Source organism: Eubalaena glacialis, chromosome 19, assembly GCF_028564815.1.
Source record: "Eubalaena glacialis isolate mEubGla1 chromosome 19, mEubGla1.1.hap2.+ XY, whole genome shotgun sequence".
NCBI lineage: Eukaryota > Metazoa > Chordata > Mammalia > Artiodactyla > Balaenidae > Eubalaena > Eubalaena glacialis.
Genome location: NC_083734.1, coordinates 21,280,781 through 21,292,148, shown reverse-complemented (window position 1 = coordinate 21,292,148; position 11,368 = coordinate 21,280,781). Strand labels below are relative to the sequence as shown.

Here is an 11,368-nt window from a genome sequence, read left to right as displayed (position 1 = left end):
AAGAAGCCACTGCAGTGAGAAGACTGTGCACCGCAACAAAGAGTAGCCCCTGCTCGCTGCAACTAGAGAAAGCCCGGACACAGCAACGAAGACCCAACGCAGCCAAAAAAAGAAAACAGGGTGATATTTTGATGCTTCCTTCCTCACCCGACCTCTGTAAGTCAATTAGAAGTCCCTTAATCTGTTTTGAATCTCCATTGCCATCTTCCCCAATTCAGGCCACAATCCCTGGCCTTCCCTGCTCTGGACCATGGTAACAGCCTCTCACTGCCCTTCCCACCACAGTCCTGCGGCTTCCATCCCTTCTCCACACTGTAGCCAGAATGCTCTTTCTGAAGCATCACTTCCTCACCTCCCTGCTTAGAGCCACATAGGTCCTGCGGGGGGAAGCATAACTTCTCTAGCCTGGCCCTGGGGGGTATGGCCCTGGGGGGTCTGTCCCCTTCCAACCTCAGTTTCATTTCAGGCTCTCTAGCCAATGCCTTCTTCTCCTGGGAGTTTGAGCCCCACCCATTCTCCTCTTGCACTGCTCCCTTTGCTTGGAATTACCTCCCACCCCCTTTACTTGGTTCGTTCCCACTCTTTTTTCAGTCCCACCTTGGATATTTTTTCCTCCTGGAAGTTTTCCTTGACTTCATCCTATAGCCCAGTAAGTGCCTGATATTAAGCTTTTGATGGCCGAGGTATCCATTTCACAAGACGTCCATCTTGAATAAACATAGTGCCAGCTTATGACACAGCTACTAACACAACAACTGGATAAGGAATATAAGGAATTAAGTTGCCCCACCTAGGAAGGGCTCTTTTTCAGAAAGCCCTGGGTAACGTAGATAATACACTGCTTGAAAGGCCCTGCTTATCCCTTCCCACATACTAATTCCTGCTGTTATGCTTTAAATTACCCATAAGGAGCAAACCCAGAAAACCATAGATACTCCACATTTGGACCCTAATAAACAGAGCCCCAGGTCTGTTCTCTCTCTCTCCCCACGACACCTCTGTATGGCCCTCCAGCACGCTGTGTACCTTCCAAGACCTGTGAGTGATACATCTTCAAAGTTCCCTGGTGGTTTTTACTGAAGTGAGTGTCCTGGGATGACACTTAGAACCACAAGGGCCGGTCCAGCCACAACATTGGCCCTGGTGGGGGAAGTGTCTGTGGGGCTCGCTAGGAATAATATGGGCCAGGTGAAGTCCTCAGGCATTCCTAGCTGAGAGCCTCCCCATCTATAGGCTGGAATTGACAAAACAGTACCTCTATCTGGGGCCCCTGGGCCGTCTGTACCTGCCTCCTTTACCTCATTTTTAGAGGGTACTGAAGTAGTCTGTTAACGTTTGAAGATGCTTTGGGAGCAGAGTCTGGTCTGGTCTCCCATTCTTTCCACAGCACATGCCTGTTGAAGGCACTCAGTACCTGTTTGTTGACTGAACGAGTAACATCAGGCCTCTTTCTATGTTAATCCTGAGAAGAGGGGGATTTCACAGTATCAGGTGAGTCTCGGGTGAGCATCCATTGCATACATGCACATACATACACACACCGTCTAGAATTTGCTGGTGACTGATGACTCAAGAGTCTACCAGGGAAGTGGGGAGAAGATACCCACGCCCCTTCCTCACTGCAAACCATCCGTGGCCATGTAGGAGGATTCTGGGCTGGGTCAGAAGCCTGGGGTGTGAGAGCTGGCTCTCCCACCAGCTCCCACCGTGACCTGGAATAAAGCACTGCCTCTCTCCAGACCTCAGTTTTCCATCTGTTCAATGGGACCAGTGAAACCTTCCCAGCCTGAGTCTCAGATGGCCTGGGACGGCAGGTCTGAAAGCTGGGTGGGAACTTTCAGCCTGGATCAGTGGGATGACCCAGAGGGCAGGCTCTGCATGGAAAATTCATCAGTGGTTAACAGAGAGTTGTTTATAGTCACTCTCAAAATGCTCAGCCAAAGCCGGACAAGACGAAGGAATGTTTGCGGGATGGCAAACTCTCCCGGCCCCCATTTTCTGTCACCCCCTCTTAATTACAGGGTGGGCCGCTGCCATCTTCCCCCCTCCCTCACCAGCGTTTTGTTCAAACCCCTAATTTGTCAGTCAAGGAAGCAACAAAGCATTAGCAATGTGTGGAATGTGCCAGGCTAAAACGTGGCTTTCCTTCAGCCTGGGGCCTTGGTGGAAAGGGGCGTGGAGTAATTTCTCTGCCCGTGGACCTGGAGAGGAGGGCAGTGCCTTTCTCCTCCCACCTTTTCATTTCTGCACGGAGCGCGGACTTCAGAATGAAGGCAGGCAGCCCGCACGCAGTGGGCTAATGCTGTCCTCTGATAGTTGCCATTAATAAAACATTGCATTAAATCGGAGTTCGGAGGGGATAATTGGAGCCATTTATCATGTCTGCAGCCAGAGAAACGGTTGGTTCATGGGCACAGAGGCTGGTGACCAGGCACTGAGGGGTGAGTTGAGAATTTGTGAGACTGGGAGAGCCTGGGAAGAGGCCAGGTGATCTAGGTTTGAAGCCTCTGACCCTCCCTGGGGTTTTAAGGACCCTCCCTTTGGCCTAAACGGAGTCTCTGAGGCCAGGCTCTGCTGCCAGACAGGAGAGGTTGGAATACTGGCCCCACCACTTAGTACCTGGGTAGGTTCTCTAACCTTTCTGAGGCTCAGTTTCCTCATCGGTAAAACAGAGATAATGCTAACACTTACACCCAGGGCCTTGCAAAGATCACCTAAGCTAACACATTTGAAGTGCTTAGCAGTTACTTGGCACACAGGAAGGGCTCAGGAGAATTAGTTGTTATCTTTGTTAGTTTGGCTGGCTGAGGGGAGCATGGGGTATAAGATCTGTGCCACCCACTTCCAGGGTGAAGGGTCACAATTACAAAGTGGGGAAAGCACTCATTTCATTCTCAAGCCGACCACTGGGCACTTTCAACCCTCACCACTCAGCTACTTCCTCACCACGAGACTGTGGACAGGTCACACAACCCAGCTGATCCTATTTCCTACTTGCAAGATGGGCATGTCCCCAGCCACTTCACAGAGCTACTATTTAAGGGTCAAGTGTGAGAGCGGGTGTATAGCTTCTAGCACAGCGCTTGTCACATGTTGGGACTCAATATGTAATAAGGCTCCTCCTGTCTCTCTCAGAAGAAAGTTGCCTCTGATGTCAAGCAAAACATGGACTCTGTCAAGGTATGAACAGGGCAGAAAGATCAGTTGGACTCAAGTGGTGAATGTGGCTCAGGTTCAGCTGGATCTAGGGGCTCAAATGATACCACCCATAGTAGATTGCATTCCTGGCCCCAAATCTTAACCCCTCTTTGTGTCCACTCCCTTGGTAATGGGACTCTACAGTTCCTTCCACTTAAGGGACAGAGTGGATTTCAGTTCCTTTGGACTCTGGGCTGGGCTGTGTGACTTACTTTGGCCAATGGAATGGGGCAGAAGTGACAGTTCTGAGTCTAGTCTTGAAGAGATTGAATATTTCTCCTTACTCTCTTGCCCCTTTGCCATTCTTATGAGAAGAACGAGCTAGAGTGCTGGCCCAAGGAGGATGAGAGCCACGTAAAGCTGAGCCACCCAGCCACCACTGCCTGCAACAGACTGGCCCTGCTGAGCCCGCCCCAGATCAGCCAAACAGCAGCCTACTTGCACCCACTTAATCGCCTAAAGAATTCCACAGGGTAGGTACAATCATCCCATTTTGTACTTGAAGAGCTGGAGTTTAGAGATGAAATGTCTTGCTGACTCTAGAACCTGCATTTTGGACCACAGACCCAGAAAACTACCCGGAGAGCATGTCCTCAACAGATGGGAGACAGCCTCCTGCAGACCTTTCCTACTCTGTTGATTGTGCTTAAGGAAAGTGGCAGCCGGCACACAGCAGCTGCTTGATAAATGTCTCCTGAGTGGACAAATATCTTGTCCGGTAGCCTGTAACCCATGTAGGTGGGGAACGACCAAGCTTCACATCAGTGTCAGGCACATCAGAGGTCACAGTATAATGGGAGGAAGATCTCAGGGTGGGCAGTGGCTGTAGAATCAGTGGTCCCTCACTCTTTCTCCTCTGAATCTCATCTTTCCCTTGGTGACTTTGACCCATCCCTGCACTGCTGGTAACGCAATGACAAATATAGGCCCTGTCACTCTCCCCTCCACCCTCCAGGCCCCAGCCACTCTGGCCATCGCACGCTTCCTTCAGAAAGCCAAGCTTCTCTCCTCTTCCAGGCCTTTTGCCTGTGCTGTGCCCTCTGCCTGGGAGTCCTTCACGCCCACCAGATCTTCACAGGACCAACTCCTCCTCATTCTTAGGGTCTCAGCTCCAATGCTGCCTTCTCTTAGCGCCCCTTCCTGATCATGATGCCCAAATCACTCACCCTCTCCCATCACCCCCATCACTTTATTGCCTCCATAACACGATTACTGCTAGACGTCATCTTGTTTATTTATCAATACTTGTTTATCCATCTTCCCACTGTTCTATTCTCCAGCATCTAGGACGGCGCTGGGCTCTCAGTTTTAGGTGCTCAATACATAACACTTGAAAGAAGAAGTGGATGAAGGCTGCTTTAAGGTGAGGGCAGCAGGAAGTGGGGTGGGGCAGGACAGGGTCTTCTTTTGGGGAGCTCCATTCCTTAACGGCGTCTTGGCGATTGATTGTCAAGGCTGTGCCCCTTTGGGGCACTCAGCAAAGAAGCAAATGAGCTGGAGTGGACACAGCCCATAGGAAACGTGGCTGGGACCGGGGAGCCTCACCCAGTCTGTTCATTTTGCAGGAAGCTTCTTTTTGAGGCTTCCCTAATCCCGGCCGGCCTCCCGGGGCTCCTCCTTGGCTCCTGGGCTGAGCAGGGCCAGGCTGGGCTGGGCAGGCTGATTTCTACTTTATTATGTTATGATGACTCCCCCCTCCTCGGAATGATTAGGCCTTAATAAATAACATTTCTCTCTGATATTGTGCCATCATTAATTCTGCTTAGGTCTCCTTGGAGAAAATTTTGTGGAAACATTCTAAGTGTTGCTATTTAAAGCTAAATTAATTCGGCTGATTATTTCTGTCCAAGTAGATTTGTGCCCAGGTGGCCGGGGCCAGCACTGAGGGGAAGCTAGGTGGGTTCTTGGGCCCCTCCCCTGAGGCCTTGACCAGAGTCCCTGCTGGCCCCTTGCTCTGCAGAGCTCAAGCTTAAGTCCTCCCTGGCAGGGGTGGAAGGAGCGAAGGAGGCCTGGACCCTGAATTGGGGGAGGGGGTGCGAGTCCTCCCAGCCTCCCCTAAAACAAGGGTGATACTGCGACGACCCTTCAGCTGTTCTTCCCCTCACTCCCCTCACAAAGGCAGGTACAGTGCAGCATCCTTAGGGAAGCCACAGGGGTGATGCTGGGCTTCGTGGGGGAACATGTACCAGGCCGGGGTCCTACGAAACAGATGAATTCAGTGTAACCCACTAGGTTTCTATGTACCAATTCTGGGATCTATTTTAAAAATCAGGATTCTGAACCTCCCGGGAGGGCTTTGTGCAGCCAAGGTGGGTTCTATGGCACAATGAGGTTGGCAAACAGGGGTCAGGCCGACAGCAGGGTCCTGAGCCCCAGAGCAGGTGTCTGAGTCAACTATGCTGGTGTAACGATGCTGAGTTCTCTCTAATGGGGCAGGGCTGTGCAGAGCACAGCAGGTTTCTCTGTAACAAAGCAGGATTCTGTGAATTCACATTTCTGCAAAAATGCTAAGGGTGCAGCACAACCAAGAATGGTTCTGAAGAAAAAGGTAGGATTCTGTGTAGCCGGGTGAGTTTCTGTATAACCAACCATGGTGATTTAGAATAAAGGTGGTCCCTGTATATCAATATTGAAATCTGTTTTTTTTTTTAAACATCTTTATTGGAGTGTAATTGCTTTACAATGGTGTGTTAGTTTCTGCTTTATAACAAATTGAATCAGCTATATATATACATATATCCCCGTATCTCCTCCCTCTTGCGTCTCCCTCCCACCCTCCCTATCCCACCCCTCTAGGTGGTCACAAAGCACTGAGCTGATCTCCCTGTGCTATGTGGCTGCTTCCCACTAGCTATCTATTTTACATTTGGTAGTATATATAAGTCCATGCCACTCTCTCACTTCGTCCCAGCTTACCCTTTCCCCTCCCTGTGTCCTCAAGTCCATTCTCAATGTCTGCATCTTTATTCCTGTCCTACCCTTAAGTTCTTCATAACCAATTTTTTTTTTAGATTCCATATATATGTGTTAGCATACGGTATTTGTTTTTCTCTTTCTGACTTACTTCACTCTGTATGACACACTGGTCCATTCACCTCACTACAAATAACTCAATTTCGTTCCTTTTTATGGCTGAGTAATATTCCATTGTTTATATGTGCCACATCTTCTTTATCCATTCATCTGTTGATGGACACTTAGGTTGCTTCCATGTCCTGGCTATTGTAAATAGTGCTGCAATGAACATTGTGGTACATGACTTTTTGAATTATGGTTTTCTCAGGGTATATGCCCAGTAGTGGGATTGCTGGGTTGTATGGTAGTTCTATTTTTAGTTTTTTAAAAAGCTGAGAGCTGAGTTCTGTGAAGCCACGTGGAGTTCTGTAGCATCAAGTGGAATTCTGTGTGTGAGAGCAGGCGTCTGGGTCCACGAAGAGGTCTCTGTGGCAAGTGCGCGGTTATGTGTTTGGGGGTCAGAAAGCAGATTTCCATTTGGCAAAGAGGGGCTCTGTGTAAAGGCTGAATAGGGTTCCTCTAATAGATCGCAATCCTAAATGACAAAGCAGCCCTTCCTGTGATCTCTGTGCAGCAGGCGGGGTCCTGGGTGACAGAGTAAGGCAAGGCATGCCTTGGGTGACCCAGCCCAGGTCACGTGCCTGCGGCCTAGCTGCAAGGAAGACTGGCAATGTGATTATTTGACATAGTGCCCAGGGTGGGAAGCTGCTTTTGCCAGAAAAGTAGGGGACTCCTCAAACATAGGAAGGGGATTCTAATGTTGGACAGCCAAAAGGAATGACATATTTCCATTGCTCCTGCCTTCAATCACACCAAAGTCTCCCTAACCACAGGGCCTTTGCTTATGCTGTATTTTCTACCCCATTCCCCACCTACCATTGACCGGTAAGCCCTCCACAGAGTCCAGGTCTCCACTTAAACACCATCACCTCCTGGAGGTTTGCCCTGCCCCTCCTCACACAACCTCTCTATTGGCTCAGACAGCACCTGACTCTTTCCCTTCTTTGTACTTATCACATTGTGTTTGAGTGTTTGTCCATCTCCTCTCCAAAGGTTTTGGTTACCCCTGTGCCTAGACCTGGGCTTCAGCTCCTTAGAGAGATGGCCCCTAAGTCTCCACCTCCAGCCCCCAAAACTCCCCTGCATCCTGGAGGTCGTGCACACCCCTCAACTCCATGGGTCCCAGACTGGGCTCATCACCTCCCCTCCCCTCCCAGGTGGCCTCATCTCCCCATCACGCCCTGTAACCAGCTCTGTCATCATTCTTCTCATCTTCCAAACAAGACATCTTGGAGTCATCACACACTTCTCCATCTTCATCACCCTCCTCACTAACGCAGTCTCTTCATCCTTAATGTCCCATTGGTCCATTCTTACCTCCACCCTCAGGTTTTACTGGAGCAGCTTGCATGGGCACATCACTTTACTGTATGCAAAAACCTTTCTCCTCATGTTTTTTTCACTCCTCACAATCAAGCTGCAGTGGTAGCTGTGGAGACTCAGGAAAAATAGTCTTATTTCAACTGAGATACAGCTTCAGTTGCTGTACCACAAGCCTAAGACAACAGTGGCTTGAACAAGATCAAATTTTCTTTTTCTTTCTTTCTTTCTTTCTTTTTCTTTCTTTCTTTCTTTCTCTCTCTCTCTCTCTCTCTCTCTCTCCCTCCCTCCCTCTCTCCCCCCACCTCTTTCCTTTCTCATGTTTATAGGCTGGTCTCTTGGTGTTGGGGATCCCTTCTATCTGACACCTTCCTTTCTCATGTTTATAGGCTGGTCTCTTGGTGTTGGGGATCCCTTCTATCTGACTCCTTCCTTCCTCAGGGTGCTGCCCTACTTGACATGGGCAAGATTACTTACCAGCATGTCCACTGGGTCTGCCTTCCAGCCAGTTAGAAGGGAGCGGGGGAACTAGAGGCCCCCAGCCACCTTTCCCAAGAGCACAGCCCGAGGTGCACAAGCCCCTTCTCACAAGCAGCGTGGATTGAGCTGCAAGGCGGGGCTGGGAAATGTAGTTGATCCTGGAGGGCTGTGTGCCCAGCTAAAACCTGGAGCGCCATCCATCACTTAGGGAAGAGGGAGAGACAACCAGCCATCTCCACTGCACAGATTTAAGGGACTAAAATAACAGACACTAAAACCAGGCATTTATTGAGCCCCTAGCAGGCACGTGCTCTCATTTGCACCTCGCGGCAACACTGCCGGCAGCTGCGATCATCTCCTCTTCACTGAGGAGGAAACTGGGGTGAGGAGGGGTCATTGAATGACTCGCTCAAGATCGCAAAGCTTAAAAGTGACAAGATGGCGTCCACAGTGATGGCCCCTGAGGTCAGAGCCCAGGACTTTCCCATCACATCCCACGGAAGGAATATTCCAAGAAAGGAAGGGCATTGTCAGTTTTCCTCACGGCTTTATTCCCAGCACTTATAACAGTAGGGGGCGAATTACTAATATTTCTGGAATGAGTGAATTTCTGTTCTTTTCCTTCTGTTGGCACCTCAACCCAAGAGGAGGGACTTCCATTTTTTCTTGCCCTGTGGGAATGTGCCGGTGGGGTCTCCATTTCTTTACTTATTCCCTCCCATTGGGGGTATCCACCACTGCAACTTTGCTTTCCTTGCTCTGTGTGTGTGTGTGTGTGTGTGTGTGTGTGTGTGTGTTGGTGGCATTGCACAGTGAGTCTGATTTTCAAGAGCGAGAACTCGGCCAAAAAGAATTCTTGCTGTGTGGTTTCCTGGTCCTCAAACCGTATCTGCGTCTCACTCTTCATGACACACAGCTTGGGAGTTAGAGGCTGAGTAATCAGAGGGAGACTGTGCTTCTTGAACCAGTTTCTTCCTGGATATAACATTAATAGCTAACATTCATCAGTCCCTTACTGTGTACTGGCTCTGTTCTAGATGCTTTAAATATACCACGTTTACTTCTCACCCAGTCCTTTGATTCGGGCACCTTTATTAGTTCTATTTTGCAGACAAGGAAACTGAGGCACAGAGAGGTTAAATAACCTGCCAAAGATCACACAGCAAGTGGTGGAGCTGGGATAAACGCCAAGCACGCACCAGTGACTGCGACACTGTAACTGTGTACAGTTGACAAGTTCTGGTTGTAGCTATGATGTATTTTGATTTGCAATGAAACCCATTTTCCAGATAAGAAGACCGAGGCTCAGACAAGCAGGTATGCTCCCCAGTGGCCCAGCTTGCGTCCAAGCCTCTCCAGGGCTCCATGTGGTCTATAGTTGGCTGAGGGTTTCAGGAGAATCTATCCCTGAGGTCCTTCAGCTCAGAAGGCAGGTCTCACTTCCTTCTAGGGGAGCATCCCTGCTTTCCTCGGGGATCCACGCCCCTGGCAGGCCTCCTTCCCTTCCCATTGTTGCAGCTGTGCATGGTGGGGGGGCATGATGGTGGATGGTGGGTGCTGAGTGGGGGAAGAAGGCTGTTTATTTACAATGTGACAATTTTGATGTATTTGCCAGTGGGAAAAACACCCCAGCACCACACAATTAAATTAAAAGCCCAGCGCTTGTGGGCGAAGCTCTTCTACAGCTGACTTAGAACCAAATGGATCGAAGAAAAACAATATAATTTGCAGAGGCTCCAGTTCCTCAGCCAGGCAAGTCCCCCCGCAGCTCTTAGATGCTGCTCTGGTGGGGTTGGGGGATTTGCAGCTCACCCAGGTGAGCACCCTGGCTAGGACACTGCTTAGGTGGGTGGTGGGGTTCCTGGGGGAAGCTCTGTGTGTACTGGCTTTCAAGGTGTGATGGGCTTCCCTGGGGCATCGTGGAACAGAAGGTGTCTGTGTTCTTGGTGAACTGCTCCATCTCCTCCCTGCTGCCAGGAGGGTGGCTGTTATTGTGAGCTTCTCCTGCCTTCCTCCTCTCTTTAGCCAGTTACTCATCAGGTCCTGTGGGTTTGGTTCTAGCATCTCTGTGCCTCTCCAGTCCCTACCCTACCCTCTCCCCTCTGCTCATTGGGACAGTCATCCTGTATCTCATCTGAAACATGGCAACAGCCTCCTACCTGGCCTCCCTGCCTCCAATTTTGCCCAGTTAGACCTACTCCACACTCAGCTTTTATTCTCCTCCCTGTACTGATCCCAAATTACTTGGTGTGTCATTCAAAACCTTTGTATTCATCAGGCTTCTGCTGTGATGATGCTGTATAATGAACAGTCTCCCAGACTTCAATGGCTTGCAAACACAAGCACTTATTTTTCTCACTCCTGAGTCTTCAGGTCGGCTAGGGCAGCTCTGTTTCAAGCTGCAGGCTGGGTTCAGGAATGTGACACATGGCTCTTGTTCTGGGACCAGCAGCTACCCAAAGCATGCTCTTCCCATGCCAGATGGCACAAGCACAAGGCGCCAAGCTGACCCACATAAGCGAGATTAAAGTCTCTGCTCACGGCAAGTCCACTAACACTTCATTGGCCAAAGCAAGTCGCGTGGCCAAGCCCAATGGGGCAGAGAAATATACTCCACTTCCTCTAATAGGAGAGGGCAAGCTCCATGGCCAAAGGAACAGATATGTGATTCTATTACAAGGAGGAACTGAAGAACTGGGAATAATAATGCAGTTTGCCACAGTCCTTTACAACTGTGGTTCATGAAGGTATAGCCAGTCCCTGGACTAGTAAGTATCCTCAGCCTCACCTGAACCCCACCCCAGACCTACTGAAGCAGAAACTCTGGGGGTGATGCAGGCTCTAGTTTGAGAGCCACAGGTGTACAACCAGGCTGCCCCTTTCTTTATCCCTGAGTGCCACAAGCTACGTCCCTTCCTGGAGCCTTTATCTTCTCTCCCTGCCGGAATGCTTCTCTCTCCTTCCTCCCTCACTTGGCAACTTCCTGTTTATTTTTCAAGGCTTGAGCCACACGTCCCCTCCTCCCGGAAGCCTCTCCACTCCACCCCGACCCCAGGCAGAATTAATCACTCCCTCCTCTGCATTTCCTCAGGGTTCATACAGGCACACTCAATATGCAGGCACCAGATTGTGTGACAACTCTGTGTTTGGGACAGGGGATCCCCCAGGGGCAGGACCGTGTCTTATTGGCTGTTTCCTCCCCAGCACATTGCACGTGCTTGGCACGTGATAAGCACCCGATAATGTTCACTGCTTTTGTTGCTGACTTTCAGGGACTGTTGCCAGGCTGAGTGGA

The 11,368-nt window shown here is 50.1% G+C and overlaps 1 long non-coding RNA gene across 1 annotated transcript in view; it reads left to right on the top strand.

Moving 5' to 3' along the window:
• Nucleotides 1-1,410: 1,410 nt before the first annotated feature.
• Nucleotides 1,411-11,368, top strand: part of LOC133080400 (uncharacterized) — a 46,021-nt gene continuing 36,063 nt past the window's right edge. The window contains exons 1-2 of the long non-coding RNA XR_009698483.1: nucleotides 1,411-1,491; nucleotides 3,514-3,671. This is a non-coding gene — a long non-coding RNA (uncharacterized LOC133080400). The remainder of the gene's footprint in view (nucleotides 1,492-3,513; nucleotides 3,672-11,368) is intronic.